The sequence below is a fragment of the Petaurus breviceps genome, unplaced genomic scaffold, assembly GCF_028583685.1.
Source record: "Petaurus breviceps papuanus isolate PSGF00001 unplaced genomic scaffold, PetGlider_PUasm1.0 140, whole genome shotgun sequence".
Taxonomy (NCBI): domain Eukaryota; kingdom Metazoa; phylum Chordata; class Mammalia; order Diprotodontia; family Petauridae; genus Petaurus; species Petaurus breviceps.
Genome location: NW_027185698.1, coordinates 24222455 through 24237258, shown reverse-complemented (window position 1 = coordinate 24237258; position 14804 = coordinate 24222455). Strand labels below are relative to the sequence as shown.

The 14804-nt window shown below is 38.1% G+C and overlaps 1 long non-coding RNA gene across 8 annotated transcripts in view; it reads left to right on the top strand.

Annotated features, from left to right (window-relative positions):
- Positions 1-14804, top strand: part of LOC138147043 (uncharacterized) — a 435949-nt gene that overhangs the window by 102969 nt on the left and 318176 nt on the right. For all 8 annotated transcript variants that reach the window (XR_011164697.1, XR_011164690.1, XR_011164689.1 and 5 more), the window contains one exon: positions 2739-2869. This is a non-coding gene — a long non-coding RNA (uncharacterized lncRNA). The remainder of the gene's footprint in view (positions 1-2738; positions 2870-14804) is intronic.

Sequence of the window (14804 nt, the reverse complement as noted above, 5' to 3'; positions counted from 1 at the left end):
TTGGAGTTAAATGACTTGCCCAAGTTCACACGGCTAGTTTTTTTTTTTGTGTGTGTGTGTGTTAAACGTCCGAGATCGGATTTGAACTCAGGTCTTCCTGACTCCAGGACCGGTGCTCTATTTCACTGTGCCACCTAGCCGCCCCTTATTTAGAACTTTATAATGAGGCTTTCTCAATTCAGAACACAATCAGTTCAATGGTAGTTGCTTTAGGAAATGAGATATCCCTCTCCAGGTTTTGAGGGTTCATTACTGGCTGCTTGGCATTGTGTGGTAAATGGTGTACTCTTTCTAAGTGGCAAAACCAAAGGGAACTCACCCGCCTCTCCCCAGTGACTTATACTGCAGTCTTAAACTTCCACCCTATTTTTGTCTGGTTGTTGAATATGTCAACTTGCCTTGTGTGAGAAAACAATGAGGAGGTTTAAATTGCCAGCAGGCCTGAAACGACATAATGTTTAGTTCAGGAGCACTCTTGATTGTTCCTGCTAGGCAGGTGTAAAATGGCAGGAAAGCTTTTTAATTAGACTTTTAAAAAATTGCATAATTCCCTCTTAGGTGTAAGTATATTTACAGTATTGCACCACTGAGTATGGAAAACATAGGGGGAATAGTCAGATGGGCACATATGGAACAGTGATTGTGGAATGAACAGGAATGCATGCTCGCCTCACCGAGCTGGGTTGGGCAAGACTGCTCCAGCAGAAGTAGTGGATTTTAAATTGCTTAAACTCATCAGAGCACGTAAGACTTCCTTGTACGATCACATTCCAGATGCCTGATTATGGTTTTTTAATATAACAAGTTGCCAATTCCTCCCTCTAGAGAACGATTGACAGATTGTAAGGCAAGCTGTTGGTACTCTTGATGGTAACTCTAAGTACGTCATTGTCGCCAGCGCTAAGGAGTTGGAAGTCAGATCATGGAAGCATCGCCTTGTGAAACGTGTGCCAGTGTTTGGTGTTTTCAGCCTTCTCAACTGGCATCGGGAAATATAAACTCTCTGCAGAAGGGAGGATCAGGGAGTTTGGAGGGGAAAAAAAAGCATCAGAAGCCGGCTAAGTGTATTATAATGAGGAGCCAACAATTAAATTAGAGAACATGTTTCACTGAACAAGATGTCTTCATAAGAGACAAAGGAAAACAGAGAGAAATGATTTATAGGAGGATTAAAAGGCTATAAAACCCAGTTTGTTGATATTTCTGTCTTCTAATTTTACTTTGTTGGGGTGGGGCAGGGAGGAGCATTGTGGTGGACAGGATGTTAGATTACTGACTAAACAAAGTTAAATAGGGCACAGGAGAGAGTCAGTAGGTTGGTCAAAATGGCATGCTCTCTACAAGACCCTTAAACAGAAAAAAGAATTCCATCTTATATTCATGTCTTCTTAAAGGATGAGGGTGAGATGTAGCAAACGGTATTTGCCAAACAGATTCAGAAATAATAACAATAGCTAATATTTACATGTTGATTTAAGGTTTGCAAAGGGTTTTACATATGCTATCTTGTTTTATCCTCACAACAATGGAAGGCAGTAGCTATCATTATCATCATTTTTCAAATGAGGAATCTGAAGCAGACAGAAGTTAAGTGACTCAGGGGCAGCTAGGTGGGGCAGTGAAAGCATGGCCCTGCAGTCAGGAGGACTTGAGTTCAAATCTGGCCTCAGACACTTAACACAAAAAACTAGCCATGTGACCTTGGGCAAGTCACTTACCCCCCCCCCCCCCAATTGCCCTCCAAAAAGCAGCAAAAAGAAAAAAAAGGTAAGTGACTTGCCCAAATTTACATTGCTAGTAAGTGTCTGAAGCAGGATTTGAATTCGGGTTGGAAGCTGTATTATTTAGAAGAGAAGGATTTCATTTTATGTGAAAATTTAGACTTTTAAAAAGAACTTTTTGATAAATTGTCTTATTTTTGATAAGTAAAATAATGTAAAAAAGTCAAAAAATTTTTAAAAATTAAAAAAACAAACAAAAAAATGAGTTAAATAATGTGACTGAAAAGCTGATGCTTTAATATAAGACACACAATCAAAATAGTTTATAGAAATTGGTGGAAGAAATGGTGCTCATTTGCAAACAGACAAATCAGCCTTCCTCAAGCTAGTCTAAAATTTGTTCATTAGACTTTTGTAAACCTATTTGCAAATGGCCCATCAGAGAGAACTAAATTCAAACAAGTTTTTATTGTTCCCTGTCAGAGGTTCTATTAGCTCAATGTTTTAAGGAAAGACAAGTAGTTTGCTTTTTCACATTTTGGGGAGAATATTTCTAACGGTTTTTAGTAAGATTCTGGTGTCAGTTTGTCTTTCCATTATTAAGAAATCAGGGGGAGCAAGGAAAAGGAAGATAAACTTTAGGATAAAACAGTCACTTGAATGACCAGATTTTAGGATCTCCTTTTGGGAGCTTAAAGAGTATGTACCATATGAATGGATTGTAGATTTGGAACTGAAAAACCCTTTGAAGCAACTACTATCTATTTATCTTGGATAAATCATCTAACTTTGTCTGCCTCAGTTTCTTCATCTATAAAACAGGGATAAAAATAACAGCAAAAGAAAAGCACCTATCTCGCAGAGTTATTTTTGAGAATCAAGTCAGATAATAAATGGAAACCGCATGCAAAACTTAACGCACTAAGTAAGTGCTAGCCAGCTACTATGGAGCATTGATCTAAGTACTTGGAGGAGATATAAAAAAGAAGTATAATAACATTGTTTTATTCCTTTTAGAACTAATAGTCTAAATCAAGAAAGAAAGCAGATGTGCAGAAAGCAATGATGATGGTGATGATGCTAGTAAAAGCATCCTTAAAGACCAGTCCATTTGCCGCTTACTAGGGGGAGAAGGCAACAACAACAAAGTAAGTTAATGACATCCAATGTGACGCACAGTAGGTATGCATGCCCTGAGAATAGTAGTTGTGAAAGTCTGGAAACAACCCCGAAATGGCCGCCAGTTGGGCTCTGGCAGTGTCAGAGACTGAGTCATCAACCTAGCCTCAAGGATGCTACTTAAGCTCTCAGTGCCCTGGGCAACCCTTTAAGGCTACAAGGTACAACTGAGTTGGTTGATTTGAATTGATGGAATGAATTTCCACACCAGAAGTTCTCCAAGCTGATGAAATCACAGGTCTGTACCCTTGTTTCCCAAAAGATTTGGTGGCTGGTAGAGGAACCCATAACTGGAATCCAGTTAAATAAGAATGAACCTTTCTACAGGGCTCTAAAAGAAGAAAAACATATCAAAACCAGTTTTACCAAAGTTTATGCCACCACCAAAATGCATCTCTTTCTTCTTTCTAAGTTTCCCAAAGATGAAATGACCAAATAGCAAACACTAAAGTACCAAATTTGTATTAAAAATCTATCAAGAAACTTTACTCAACCAAACTTTTTATTTTTTAAAGAAGATTCAGTCTTGACCCTCACAGAACAAATACTCCCTAACCTGATGACAGGGAGAATTGAATTGGATTTAGCCATGACCTACATATCTACTTGCAATTTGATATTCTCTGCAAATGAGTCATAGCATAACCAGAAACTTAAAGACTGATAAGATTAGGAGCAATGAGGCCACAAAGGATTGTTAAATGGTGAAAAACATTTTGAAACCATCCTTTGTACATACCCCTTTTGAGTGTAAATGATCAATTTGAACAATCTACTCTACCTCCCCTCTCATCTCAACCTCCCCTCCCCATGAATTATTCATTGGAGCATGTAAAATAAATATCACAATACTTATTGAGCTCATGTACTTCACTATTGCAGAGTTCTACCTTACCTCTAATACGGCCAAAGTAGAGTACAGATTGGATAATTTGAAATAATTGAACAGGAGGTATGGTCTAGCTAGATGAATTGGGCATTAAAACAGGTTTTCTGGTTCATATTATCTACACTGAGAAGAATCATGGCATGGTATGTACCTTCCATGTTTGTTGTGAGGATAAAATGAGAAAATTACAAAGCGCTTAGCACAGTGCCTAGCACACAGTTGGCATTATATAAAATGTTAGCCATTATTATTATTATTATTATTACTATAGTGACTAGAGAACTGGCCTTAGATCGAGGGGTTCAAGGTCCACCTCTGGCTATATGACCCTTGGCAATTCACTCAAACTCTCAATGCTTTGTAACTGTAAGTCTGCAAAGACAAGTGATGGTAGATGGAGGGTCCATGTCTGGGACTTCTTTAGATCAATGGAATTGTAGATCCCATCTCTGTCCTGGTTATCTGAATTAGCCTTCTATAGCAAACAAGGGAATAACTGGCACTTTCCACTTCATTCTTTGATCAGATAGGAAGACAGTGATTCTATATTATTTTTTAAAGTTGTATTATTTTTTGTTTTTACATCATACTTATTTCTTCATATACACCCCCAGACAACCAAGTAAGCTTTCCCTTGTAACAAAAACAGTTAAGCAAAATCAACCTACAGAGGAGTTGTATCTGATTGTACACCCATAGTTACACACTTCTCCAACAAATGGAGAGGAATGCTCTCAACCCATCCCCTCTTCCTCCTGCTCCCCCCAAAAGACTGGCCCTTACAGTTACAGAGAAATTTTAATATTCCCTCTACTTATATCATGACCATTTCATAAATTGTTTTCCTGGTTCTGCTTACTTTTTGCTCTGAATCATTTTATACAAGACTTCCCATGTTTCTCTGAATTCCTTATGGTGATCGCTTCATGCATTGCAATAATATTCCACTGAATTCACACACTACAATTTGTTGAGACATCCCCCAATAGGTAGGCACACACTTTGTTTCTAGTTTTTTTTTTTGAGGGGGAAGGCAAGGCAATTGAGGTTAAGTGACTTGCCCAAGGTCACACAGCTAGTTAAGTGTCAAGGGTCTGAGGCCAGATTTGAATTCAGGTCCTCCTGACTTCAGGGCCAGTGCTCTATTCACTGCGCCACCTTGTTTTTATTTTTATTTTTGCTATCATAAAAAAGGTAGGCAGGGTGATTTTAAGACAGAAAACATTTAGATATATAAACGGTTAACAGAATAGAATACTGATTCTAAAAGCAAACAGGGCCTGGGATAACAATCTACTATTTCAGTGGCTAAGATAGATCACCAGTCAGATTTGAACTCCTGTGATCTTAGATTTTACATTAGAATATCTGTAGGCCCAATTACATGACTTCGGGTTCTCTTAAAAAAAATTATGAACATGATGAACAAGTAAAATGAGCATTTCCATTTATATATGTGTATATGTGCATACAAATATATGACTAGAAAAACAAGATTATACATAAAACTATTATAAACACAAAACTATTATGTCTAGCTTTCTTTTCTTTTTAAAACATGGAGCATACATCAAATGTCTTAGAGTAGTTTAAAGATTTAATGATCTAAGAAATATAGATATTATAAGCTTACAAAACATTTGAAAATGGTGAATTATTGATATATTTCTTATTAAAATTCAATAGAACCACCATCTTGTGCTATGCATTAATCTAGTTGATTTTCAAACTTTGTGAAAACTTTCTCAGTTGCCACTCAATGACTGAAAGAGAAGAGAAAGGGAAGGGAGAAAGCATTTATATAATATCTATTATGTACCAGGCACTGTGCTAAGTGATTTATAAATATTATCTCATTTAATCCTTATAACTCTATGGTGTAGGAGCTGTTATTAAACCCATTTTAACTAAAGACTAAAAGGATTGAATTTGTAATCCTTGTCTTAAACTCCTTCAAAGAATGAGGTTTTCTGCATACATAATTGTTTTGATGTGACCCCCAGAAGAAAGTGTCTATTGGGGATAGATCAGGTGGCTGAAGTTGCCAAGTCAGACTTTTGATTGCCTCTGATGATCCACTGGTCTGAGAAAGTGTCATCCAGAAACTGTTGCAAACACAATGTATAATGAACGGTGTCCGGTTTTGTTAAAGTGAAAATCATATCATTCAAAATTAACAAAATCCAATAAGTGATAAAGAAATAGAAATAATTATAATTTCAAAGTATTTTGGGGATAAGTTATTATCATTCACACTTTTTGAAATTATTAAAAATTAAAACTGCACTAAGATTTTTGGGACACGCTGTATAGTTAATTAAAAATATACCTTTCAAAGTTGTCCTGCTTGTCTGTGTTGTGTGTGTGCATATGTGTAGGTGTGAGACTTTCCTTCAGTTCTTTTCTGTCCATTAAAAAATGATTCAGTGACTCTCTTTTCATTCTTTGGACTGCTCTATCCCTGAAGAGGGCATTGATATTATGGTTTCATATATGAGCAAGAGAAACTCTCTTGGATTTTCTAGTTATGCATCTTTGTGGTCTAGTTAGTAAAATGACTTATATTTGAATTTCAATAGACATGTCCATGAGGCCAGAAGCAAACCATAGAAGTTACAGAATGATGACATTTGCTGTTTACCTCCCTGCCATGCCCCAATTTGGGTGCAGGTTTGGAGCCGGAGAAGCTTGCAGAGGTGGTTTTTGATCATAGTTAATTGTTCGTTTTTCATCATTTGATATGAATGATCATTGGTATCTCTGTCTTCTTTAAAAAATTTTTTTTTGCTTTTTGTAGGGCAATTGGGGTTAAGTGACTTGCCCAAGGTCACACAGCTAGTTTTTGTGTTAAGTGTCTGAAGCCAAATTTGAACTCATGTCCTCCTGACTCCAGGGCTGGTGCTCTATTCACTGCGCCACCTAGCTGCCCCCAATCTCTGTCTTCTTAGAGCCACATTTTTTTTATCAGCGCTCTGCTTTTGAAAAGATACCATTGTTTTCTTTAATTATCCACTTTTGTTCAATAGAATTAAATGATGGCATCCAGTTGCCCTTTATGTCTCTTGGAAATAACACCTCTTTGACCTTTGACTTTCCTAATTTTGACTTGATGACTTTATGTTATTTCTTGGTAGTTCTTAGACACCTGCCCTGCAACCCCATTAGATGGCCATTATGTTGCATTTTATATCTCAGTAGAGCTATTAGTTTGGTTAAGTTTGGGTCAACTTCTTTTCATTCCAAAAATGATTTTCTCTTTACGATTTTAGAACTTGGAGGTAGAGTGATATTGTGGAAAGAGTTCTGGATTTGGAGCCAGATAACCTGGGTTCAAATCCTACCTTTGCCACCGGTGGTGACCTTGGACAATGCACTCTTAGGCTCCCTTAGCCTCAGTTTCTTTATCTGTAAAATGAGGAAGTTGCACTAGACACCCTCTAAATTCCTTTCTTAGTTAGGAAGACTCATCTTCCTGAGTTCAAATCCATTCTTAGGCATTTACTAGCTGTGTGGCCCTGGGCAATTCACTTAGCCCTGTAAAATGAGCTGGAGAAGGAAATGGCAAACCACTCTACTATCTTTGCCAAGAAAACCCCAAATGGGACCACAGAATGTCGGACATGACTGAACAACAACAATGACAAGTTCCTTTCTGATTCCAACTTTAGGATCAAAACTGCAAAAGAACATCAGAGTCTCCTGGATTCTTCTAGGTCTCAGATTTTTAAAATATTATTATTATATTATTTTATTATATTAATAATATATTATTATAATATTATCCCACTATTTTTCCAAATTTACAAAAGGCAATTTTCCTGGCATGGAATACTCCTTTTTACAGTCAAATAATTTCTTTTGTCAGACTATCTCCAGATCTTCTCTGCCTATTCAAATGTAAAAAATGATTTAATAGAAGTATTTAAATATTTATAGGCATAATAACAGATTCCTAATGATTTCATGTCTTAGGTAATAGAGTCTCTGTGTGAGATACCTAAGAAACAGTAAGCTTTTTAATTCTTAAGGAGTGGGCCCTTTAATGAGATCCAAATTAATATTAAATTCAGTTTTCAAACTTCATGTTATGAATTGTGGACCACATGCTGTGTTTCCAATATTTTAGTTTTGCAAGGCCAACAGTAGGCATGTGGAAATATTGTGGTAGGCAAGGGAAATGTTTAGTCTTTTAATCAGACTCTTATAAAATGGCTACATTTTAAACTGGGTTTATGGTTATGAACACAAGAGGAACCATCAAGGGGGAGAGAGTATGACGTGATAGTAGTTAATCTCTTTGTGTTTCAGTTTCTTCATCTAAAAAATGGGTATTGTAACAGCTGTCTTACCTGGCATAGAGCTGTGAGGAGAACATGACAATGTATGTGAAAGCTTTTTCTAAATGATCAAGCACTATGTAAATATGTGACTGTTGGTATAAGGGAGATGAAATAATTTTAATCTGTCTCCATTTTTCAAATGATGACAAGGTTTTAACATTTAATTAACTTCACAAATAGATGGAAGAACTTACCTGTCATCATCAGTTCATAGGCCTAGAGCCAAAAGGAACCTCAAAGTTCATCTAATCCAATACCCCTTATTTTACAGATGGGAAAATTGAGACCCAAGGAGGTTAAATGACTTGGCCATAGTCACACAGGTAGCCAGTATCAGGCAAAATTTGAACCCCAGTTCATTTACGCCAAAGCCAGTACCAGTACTATGGTACCATGCTGCCTCCAGGCTCTTAGCCTTTGGAAGAATGTGGACATTTTGTACCATGACACTTATTTTTATTAGAAGTTATTTAATGAAAAAATAGAATAGAGAAGAGAACATGCCTTAAATGAACTATGACACCAAATGACCTATTTAATGATAGGAAACAGTTAGATGCTCTTTCTGGTTACAAATCTAGTGAGAATAAGGTTATTAGGATAAGTTCATTAGGAAAATTTTATTGTAATCAGAAAAGCATTATTGACAGTGACCTGGAAAATTCCAGAGCTTGTAAATATTTCTCAAGCTCATGAAGATGCTGGAATATGTTGTGAACAAGAATTTAGAAAGAATTTTATTTTTTTATTATTTTAATTTTTTTTTGGCTTTTTGGAGGGGGGAGATAGGGCAATTGGGGTTAAGTGACTTGCCCAAGGTCACATGGCTAGTTTTTGTGTTAAGTGTCTGAGGCTCGATTTGAACTGAGGTCCTCCTGACTCCAGGGCCAGTGTTCTATTCACTGTGCCACCTAGCCAGCCCGATTTTTATCTTTTTACCCTAGAATTTTGTAGAAGTTTATTAGAAGACTGGAAAGTGCATCAACTTGTCTCAGGTTCATTTTTGCTCTTTGACGCTATAGTCCCTCTGAGCTATTCTTTTATCAACTCCTACGCTTAGAGATGAATCTGGTTCCCAGCTGCATCTCATTTCAGTGTTGATGTTTCTCCAATGCCATCAGCATCAGCCCCAAATATCAGTTGATAAATAATTTAGTCAATAAACTTTAAGTAATTTTTAGAAATGAATGTTTATTGAGTTTACTATAGTAGTTAACAGTTGGCACAAAACATTCCCCTAAAAGACACACTTTCTTGGAAGAATATACAGAGTTCAGTAAAGAGTTAGCTAAAAAAGAAAAGAACAAGTTAGCTAAAGCTTAGAGACTACGTGTTGCAAAGGGGGAACATAGTTTCTGATCACTGAAAGTCTTTTTCTGACATATTGGGGGGACTTAAGAAGTTCCTCTGCTTGGTGAAATTGTGTCTTTGTCTGCAGACACTGACACTGGCTGACCTGGGGACCCTTCTAGAAAGGAAGAAAGGAAACAAGCATTATTTAGCCCCTGTTATGTGCCAGGAGCTGTTCTCTGCTTTACACATATTCTCTCATTTTATCCTCACAACACGTTGAGAAGTAAGTACTATTATCATTCCCATTTTAAAGTTGAGGAAACTGAGGCAGACAGAAACTAATGACTTGTCCAGGATTACACAACTAGTAAGTGTCTAAGGCTAGATTTGAACTCAAGTCTTCCCATAGGAAGATGGGAGGTCCAGCATCCTTTAAACCCTTTGAAGCTCACAAAGTCTTCTTCTGATCAAAAGGACAGGAGGAAAGAAATCTGACCAAGGCTGAAGTCAAAGCTTCTCTTTCACCACTCAAGAAGTTCCAACTCAGCACCATGTGCTAGAATACCATATATTAATAATATTTATGTAGCATTTAAAAATTTGTAATGCACTTTACAAATATTTCATTTTATTCTCATAACAACCCTGGAATTTTATTATGGTTGTTATTATCCCCATTTGTAATGGAAATGTAAATTTTTAAGATCTTCCCTGCCCCTAGGCTAAAGTGCACCTGGAGCCTGGGGTGGGAGGCTTGTTTTTCAGTAGATACTTTTTCATTGGCCAGTGGGTCCAGAAGGTTGTTACATTCTCTGAGCCAGGAGCAGGCTATATAAACCCTGATTTGAGGCTTTATTTTGGGGCTCACTTTGAGAAGTGTTCTGTGATTTGATCAGATGAGACTCTGGGAAGCCATTGCGGAGAGCCCCCCAGCTTTGAAAAACCCAGATATTGATTTGGTATGGATGTAATGGTTGGACTTTGGAAACTTGTCTACTTGATATGTTTCTCTGTCTTGATAATTCTGTCTGTATACTCTGAAGTTTGGGGTGCTGACCTTTTTCCCCTGAACTAGGTAAACAATACATATTTGACTGATTAAAGTAAGCTTGTTAACCCATTTTGAGTTGCTTTCCTTTATCAAAGCAGATCCAAGAACCTGTGCTGGCAGTCACCCTGGGGACGCTGGGGTGCTTACTGCTACACCATTTTACACATGAAGAAACTGAGGCAGACAGAACAGCTGGTAAATATCTAAGGTTGTATTTGAACTCAGGTCTTCCTAACTTTAAATCCAGCACTCTATCCACTATTTCCCCCTAATTGCCACATATCCCATTTCCCTAGGGTTTACTAAGTCTCTCTTCTACAATGGCTTTCATTGATTCAAGGGGGGTGTACAGGCTCTGTTCACACATTATTTTGATTATTTGATTCAATCAAAAAGTGACCTTACCTTGCAAAGGTAATTGCTTTAAAATGGGTGTTATAATTAATAGAGGGTCAGCTAGGTGGTGCAGTGAATAGAGTGCCAGACCTGGAGACAGGAAGACTTGAGTTCAAATCCAGCCTCAAACACTTACTAGCTTTGTGACTAGCAGTCATTTAGTCCTGTTTCCTCCATTTTCTCATCAATAAAATGAGCTGGAGAAGGAAATGACAAAGCACTTCATTGTCTTTGCCAAGAAAACCCCCAGATGGGGTCACAGAATTAGACAGGATTGAAACAGAGCAATAACAACATCATGAATAGTTATTAGAAGTTATTTAACTTCTTACTCTTGCATCAGAGAAAATAAGGTTATTCATAAAAAATATAAAACAAGTCATGAGGGCAAAGTGGAATTTCCTCAGCTTCTTACTGAAAAGAAGAGCATTAGCTAGGAAGTTATATTACTTGTGCGGCAAAAGAGGACTGAATTAATTAAAGAGCACTTATTAATGACCTACTGTGTACAAAGCTCCATGCTGAGTACTGGGGATACAAATAGAAAAACAAGACTGACCTTGTCCTCAAGGAGCTCACATGCTAATGGAGCAAACAACATATACATGAGGGTTCAGTTGCAGGGCAGACATAAAGTCATCAATAAAACATGCACGAACAAAGCATCCAGCAAGCATGGGCAGCAGCATGACCAACTAGCTAAGAAAGCAGGTAGAGACATGGAGATTGTGGGAAGAAGCTGTCAAAGCAAGGCAGAGAGAATGTCAGTTCACCTTTGAGAAGGCTATAGAGTAAATACCATTCGAAGTTACGAACCTGTGCTCAACCCCCACTGCTGCTATGACACCCGTATCTCGTATTTCTCCATTCAATATAACTTCTTCTGTGTTGTCAAGGACAATGTCAAAGTGACAGTCACAGTGACAGCTGCACTGAGGGTGAGAAATCCAGTAAATGTTTCAGGTGTAGTTAATATAACTACCCCAATGAAGATAGGGCACCTTATAACTATAAGCAGTCCACTCTCTGTGACCTTTTCAGCAACACTCCCCAGTCAAGCTCCACACACTAGTCACTGCACCAGTGAAGAAAACACACTGAATCACTCTTTCATCTCTAATGAAACTACCCACAGCAATGACATTATCTTCCCCACTAAATATAGCAATTAAGGTGCATAGGCTGCTAAGGTATCTTAGCATCATTTCCATTGCTAAATTTCCATTGTTGTATCTCTTTCTGATGTTGAATCATTTGCCAGTACCAAGGACTTTGGCAAGAACTTTCTTTTCTGGGCCTTTTAGTAGCTATGGTTGTAGAGGAAACAGAGGCTATTGCACCCACGCAGTTAATAGGTCATAACTTCACAAAGGTGTTGCACCTCTGGATGATGACTGTGGCAACTGATTTGGAAGCAGGACCACGGTCAGGGAGATCCTATTGTTTCTTGGGCTTACCAGCCCATTGGTAGCAGTTGGCCATTGGAGTTGGATGCTGGGATTCTATCTCAACATGTATTTTTCGTTCCCCTGGATGATGCCTATGGAGGGGACATGATGGTATGAATACCTCAATACAGAATTTATTTTACAAAAATAATTGTGTGTGTATGTATATGTATATATATATATGCATCTTTGATAAAGTACTCTGATGGATAAATTTTTAGAATATCCTTGCTTATTCATCAAAGGGGAAAGACAGAGCAGCACAGTGGCTAGAGTGTTGCACTTGGTATCAAAAAGACTTGTGTCAAGTCCTTTGATTGTTGTATTTGTCCTTTGACCATGACATCAGGGAGATGACATGACTTGCAGTTGACTTTGAGTGAGAGAGGGCTGTGCAAAGTCACCAACCTCACTTTCTCCTACACAGCCATCATCAAGTCCTTTGATACTTCTTACTTATATGACCCTGGATAAATCACTTAACCTCCCTGAGCTTCATTTTCCTGATCTGTAAAATGGAGAGAGTAATACATCTGCTACCTATTTCACATGGTTGTCATGAGGCTCAAAAGATATACTTGTAAAATACTTTTCAAACTTTTAAACACTATGTAAAAGTTAATTTATTCTTATCAATTTTAATAATAATAATAGTATGACAGCCTTAGGACTAATAGATCAAAGATAGATCCATTTCTCAGTTTCCCAGACTTGGCAAACACTGCTTGGATGTTCAGCCATCAATTAAATGAGCAAACCTTTAGGGGATGAGGAAAGAAGTATTAACACAGGCCTAAAGCAGTCTATTAATTTTCTAATCTACTGGTTGATATATACAGGCATAATTGATCCTTTCAATGAATAAACCACTCCCTTGAAGTTAATTACTCACCTATTATGGGTGAAGGATAATGTTCAGATTATTAGTGTTCTATTGAAGGTAGTGATAATTTAATGTCGCATTGGCCAAAGATGAGCCATTTATTCCAAAGAATAGTGTAGTTTATTCATCAAGAATGTCAGTCTTGTATGTTTTTTTTCTCTTGAAATATGCAGAAAAGGGACATAAATATACCAGGTCCCCAATTTCTTAAACAATCTTACTGTTAAAAAAAAAAAGTTCTGAAGGCAGAGTCAAGATGGCAGAGTAGAAGCAGGTCCTCCCCATGGCTCCTGGCTTCCACCTTCCCCAATTCATGTAAAAGGGGACTCTAAACAAACCCACAAAATGACACAAAGAAGCTAACCTCCTGCTGAGGACAGCCCTCAGAAATTGTCCAGCCAAGTGCTCTGGGAGCTGAGCCCAGCCCCACACTGAGGCTTTAGCCCCAGGGCGGGCCTGACCAGGCACCGGCTGGAGGGACTCCAGATCACCAGCAGCTGTGGTCATTTCCAGGTTTATCAACACATAGATATGAAGGACAAAGTGAGAGGTCAGTGCAGTGTGGACTTTGGGACCCAGTAGTTGGGAGTGCCTAAAAGCCGCTGAGGGCTTCAGTGCAGCCACTGCTGCCATGGAGCAGCTTCAGGTCCTGGCCTGCAGAGTGTAGGGGGACCAAGCAACCAGTCTGAGGAGTAATTGCTCTTGCTTTAACCTGCTTGGATCTGGATTGCTGTCTAGGGTGGATGTCCTGGGGTTTGTGTCCAAGAGCATGTGGAGGCTTCAGCAAGGGCTCCCAACTAATACCTATGGCAGCTGAGAAAACCCCAATGTTTGGGATGGAAGCTCCCCTGTCTGGTAGCTGAGTCCTACTGTGGCAAAAAGCCCAAAAGTCAAGTAATTGAGTGGCAACATGCCCAGGCAAAGGAAACAAAGCAAACAGAAGAACCTAACATTAGATTCCTATTTTGGAGAAAAAAGGATCAAAGCATGGAACAGGAGGAAGACAGTGAAGTCAGAACTCCTGCACCAAAAACATCAAATGAAAATATGAGCTGGTTACAGGCCATAGACCTTAAGAAGCAAATAAGAGAAGTGGAGGAAAAATTGGGAAGAAAAATGAAAAAAATGCAAGAAAATTATGAAATGAGAGTCAACAGCCTGACTGAGGAAAATAACACCTTAAAAAATAGACTAACTCAAATGGCAAAAGAGGCTCAAAAAGCCAATGAGGAGAAGAATGGCTTAAAAAGCCGAATTTGCCAGATGGAAAAAGAATCTCAAAAGCTCAATGAGGAGAATCATTGCTTCAGAATTAGATTGGAGCAAATGGAAGCTAATGACTTTATGAGAAATCAAGATGCTATTAAACAGATCCAAACAAATGAAAGAATAGAAGGCAATGTGAAATATCTCATTGGAAAAAGCACTGACCTGGAAAATAGATCTAGGAGAGATAATTTAAAAATTATTGGACTACCTGAAAGCCATAATCAAAAAAAGAACCTAGAAATCATTCTCCAAGAAATTGTAAAGGAAAACTGCCCTGATGTTTTAGAACCAGAGGGCAAAATAGAGCTTGAAAGAATCCACCAATCACCTCCTGA